The sequence below is a fragment of the Juglans microcarpa x Juglans regia genome, chromosome 3S, assembly GCF_004785595.1.
Source record: "Juglans microcarpa x Juglans regia isolate MS1-56 chromosome 3S, Jm3101_v1.0, whole genome shotgun sequence".
Classification (NCBI taxonomy): domain Eukaryota; kingdom Viridiplantae; phylum Streptophyta; class Magnoliopsida; order Fagales; family Juglandaceae; genus Juglans; species Juglans microcarpa x Juglans regia.
In genome coordinates this window covers 14,993,688-14,998,222 of record NC_054599.1, presented here as the reverse complement: position 1 = coordinate 14,998,222, position 4,535 = coordinate 14,993,688, and positions in this window count along the sequence as shown.

Here is a 4,535-nt window from a genome sequence, read left to right as displayed (position 1 = left end):
TTTTGGCCTAAAACCACCTCCTACGCTGCCACCCACGGCAAACCACCACCACCATTAGCTTCACCGACATCCCTAAGCCCTACCCTATCAATTTCGGGTCTTGGTTTGTCCCCTTTCAAAAGTGGGTTTTTGAGACCCACGGGCACAGTGTATTTTACACTATTAGGTTGCTGTGTCACCACCTTTTGCACCTCCGTGATCTTTTAGAAATTATAATATATCACTGTAAGTATTTTTCCAAAGAACTTTCGTGATTTAAATGTATTTTTGCACTAACTCATTTTATCTGCGAACTGGTTGGTTATGCTGGACTGAGTCCAAGGAGTTCGGGGGTCGGATGGATTGTGGACGGAGTTGATGTGTGTTTGGTTTGCATTGTTGGTTGTTGTTATGGCGTTGTTCATGTACATGGCATATTGCACGCATGATCATGTTTGTGAATGAAACTGGATTTTCGTGTATATACATTCATATTCATGTGTTTATTGAAAACTGGGTTTTCATGTGTTTATTTGAAAATTAGATTTTCATGTGAAATGATTCTGAGTGTGTTTGAAACGACTGGATTGACTGGTCTGAGAAAAAGAAAAAGAGATTGTAGAGATGGTGGTAAGCAGGGATGGTGGTAGAGTCCCGCCTGCGATTCCCGCCTACGGTGCATGCGGTAGGGATGGTGGTAAGTAGGGATGGTGGTTGTGTCCCGCCTGTGATTCTCGCCTACGGTGCACGCGATAGGGATGGTGGTAAGTAGGGATGGTGGTATAGTCCCGCCTGTGATTCTTACCTACAATGCTCTGATAAGTATTCATTGTGTGGAAAGGAACTGTAGGGATGGCGGTAGAGTCCCGCCTGCGATTCCCGCCTACGGTGCACGCGGTAGGGATGGTGGTAAGCAGGGATAGTGGTTGTGTCCCACATGTGATTCCCACCTACGGTTCACGCGGTAGGGATGGTGGTATAGTCCCACCTGCGATTCCCGCCTACAGTGTCCGATAAATGGTTGATTTTTGTGTGAATCATTTTCTGAGAAAATGACCGATTATATTTTTAGGCCAAATTGGGATTTTGGCGTGTGTTGGAAAATAATTATTTTCAGAAAAAATGAGGTTTTGGGATCTGTTTATTGGTTGCATTAATGCGTTTTTATCCCGAGAGTTATTTGGATTATTACTTACCTGTGGTACCATTTTATGGTATCGCAGGTTTTGATGTAGATGAGGATGACGAGCCTTAGCTTGGCTCCGTTGGAGGAGTGATCTAGGATTGCTCCCGTATATCGAGATTTGTTTTATCAATTATTTATGTATTTGCCTTTGTAATATATTTTGGGATGACTGTATAACTTTTTAAAGATGATTTGTTTTGAATATTTGTATTTAAACTTCTGGTACTTAGATGACTTATTTATATTATCCGCTGTGATTTTTATTGTGCACTTTTGCATGTTGCACACACTTGAGCACTTTTCATTGGGATGCGTGACCCGTGTTGTCATCATCCTGATGTCACGATTCCCGTATTTTAGTACATGGAAGTCGGGAGGTCACATGATTTCACCTAGCAAGTCCCACACAATTTATTCTTCCTTATTATCTCTCAAACAATACCAAAAATATCTCCTACTAATAACTCTATATCTTTATGTAAATTTAACTAATTGGAGACTCATTAAGTTCTTTGGATTTTTCTTGAAAATCACACTAATTGTGGTAAAGTATCTCTACTTTCGCTCAACTAACGATGCTTAATCCTAGAGCTTTAATCACAAATCACCTCTCAGTCTCATTTTGATTCAATAGATCGAACAATAGATAGTTAGAAAATTACAAGCATTAAGTATAAGGAATAAACATTCAACCATGGAAATATTAAAAATAAAATAATTTAGAATATAAATTATGTGTTCAATGCTAGACTACATCAAATCTCTAAAAAATAAAATTAGTTCATAATAAATTGCAAAGAAAAATCATAAAACTAGTGTTTTTCGTTAGAGTCGGTTGATGAAGCATGCGGTTTTCGCCTCTGCTCCCCCAGATCTGCCTCCTTGAAAGAAATTTAAATAATAAACTCTGAACTATTGAAACCTAAAATTCAAAATCTCTAAAACACCGACTCCCCCCCCCCCTCTATTCATCCCACAAATCGAAATTAAATAGATATCGAAATTCAAATCTGTAATCAAGATAAATGCAGCTACAATCTAACCTAAAGATCTGAAAAATAGTTTCTAAAGATAGATGTTAACATAAGAGAAAATTATCCCAAAAATAATGGAATTATCTAAAATGGAAGAATTAGTAATAAGCGGCTTGATTTACGGAGTTCAGGAGGATTTGGTGGTCAGCAGCAGATTGATCTCAGTCGGTAAAGTAACTGAGAACTCGGATTTGGTGGTCAGCAGCAGATTGATCCCAGTCGGGAGGAATTATCTCACCAGGTAGATGTCGTGTGCACTGAATATAACAGGTCTCCTTGCCTACAGAGAGGAAAGACTGCCGACTGAGATGATAGAACCCTCTCGCCAACCTACCAAGTGGTAAAGCTGCTCACCTATTGTCTCATTATTGTCCACGATGTCGTTTAGGTTGGTCTTTTTGCACTAAATCTTATCATTCCTTCAAATCCAAAAAAATAAAGAAACATATATAGAAATAAAATAAAATCAATAGTATTGAAGGAAAAATGACACTTTTTCATAAATAAAAGAGTAATAAAAATCACACTTATCACTCTGCTTTGAGTGCTAAGCGGGAGATGGGCTTGATCGCGCTAGTGGACCAGGAGGGAAACGCTTAAAGAAGATGTTTCCTCCTTTGTCGTTGGGCAAGCACGGAGCTCGGCTTTAAGTGCTAGGTAGGTGATGGGCTCGACCATGCTAGGGTGCGATGAGGGAAATGTTTAAGGAAGTTGTTTCCTCATTTGTTGTTAGGCAAGCATGGAGCTCGGCTTTGAATGCTAGGTTGGAAATAGGCTCGACCGCACTAGGGGGCTAGGGAGAGTGCTCAAAGCTTGGCATTGAGTACTCTTTTGTAGTTAAAAATCGGGTTATTTCATGTGCCCATTCGGCTATACCATCCCCTACTTCTAAGATCTCGAGCCCAACGGGGTGGGAGTCTCTGCTACCTTGGTGACCATGGGCAATGGCAGTGTCGTGTCGTCCATACCTGATGCGGCGCGTGCTAACCGGTCTTCCTTCCAGTTGTCCTTCCAGGGAATCTACTCAGTGGTGAAGCTCCTAAAATTATCACGTTCTTCCCACACTTGTGGTAGATAGGATTGGAGTTTCTCGCTTTTCACCATATACTCCCCCTTGCCTTGATTCACTACCACTTGGGAGTCTGCCTTCATCTCTACATCCATCGTGCCTAGTGCTTTCACCATGAAGAGTCCTGTCAGTAAAGCCTCATATTCTGCTTCATTAGGGGTTTTGAACGCGAGCCTTATCGAATAATAAATTTACTCATCGCAAGATGAGCTGTCAACGTAGATACGCAAATTACTATTGGCAGGCGAGGTCACATCTTTGGGTGGATCTGTCAACTTAAAGACGAAGTCAGCCAGTGTTTGCCCCTTAATGGTAGTTTGGGGGACATAGTCGATGTCGAATTCGCTGAGTTCGATTGACAAGTTGTGCCCGAACGTGTCCAGGCATTGCTGGACCTTCTTGAGTGGGGTTTCTGTCAAGACACTTAACAGATGTGCTTGGAAATAGGGCCTCAGTTGGCAGGCGGCCACTACTAATGTGAACACTAGCAGTTCCATCAGTGGCTAACAAATTTTTGCACCCTTCAAAGCCCAGCTGGTATAGTAAACTGACCTCTGTGTTTGTTTCAATGTCGTCGACATGACCACCATTGTGACAAATAGATATAGGTATAAGACTTCTCCCTACACGGCTTGGCTTAGTAGGGGAGAGTTAGATAAGTACTCCTTGTGCCGAGTGAGCACTTCCTAGCCCTCTTTGTTCCATTCATGGACTTTCAGCAACACTTGAAAAAGTGGTCTTTTTTTTATCCATTTGGAAACAAATCTGTTAAGTGTCGCAATCATTCCTGCCAACCTATGCATTTCGTTAAGGGTCCTAGGGGACTTCATGTTGAGTATGGCTTGGATCTTCTCTTCATTGGCCTCAATACCTCCCTATCAGACCATGAATTTAAGAAATTTCTCCTACCATACTCTGAAGGCTCACTTTGCCAGGTTGAGCTTCATTTTGTATTTCTGAAGAACTGGAAAGGCTTCTCTCAAGTGAGTTTCGACCACCAAAAGTCCGTCAGGGTGGTAACCTTGCATGTGCCTGACCCAACCGTCACCGGTAGGAATATGGAACCCATGGGTTGTATAGTCTCCCATGTGAACCCTTTTAAGGGCGTTGACGATGGACGTAACAAGCTTTGGCCGATCCTCGTCTTTGCAAATGCTCCCCAAAAGAGTATGTCGATCGAACTTCCATTGCCTATTAGTATCCTCCGGGTGGTGTAGTTGGCCACTAACATTGTTACCACTAGAGCATCATCTTGAGGATATATCAC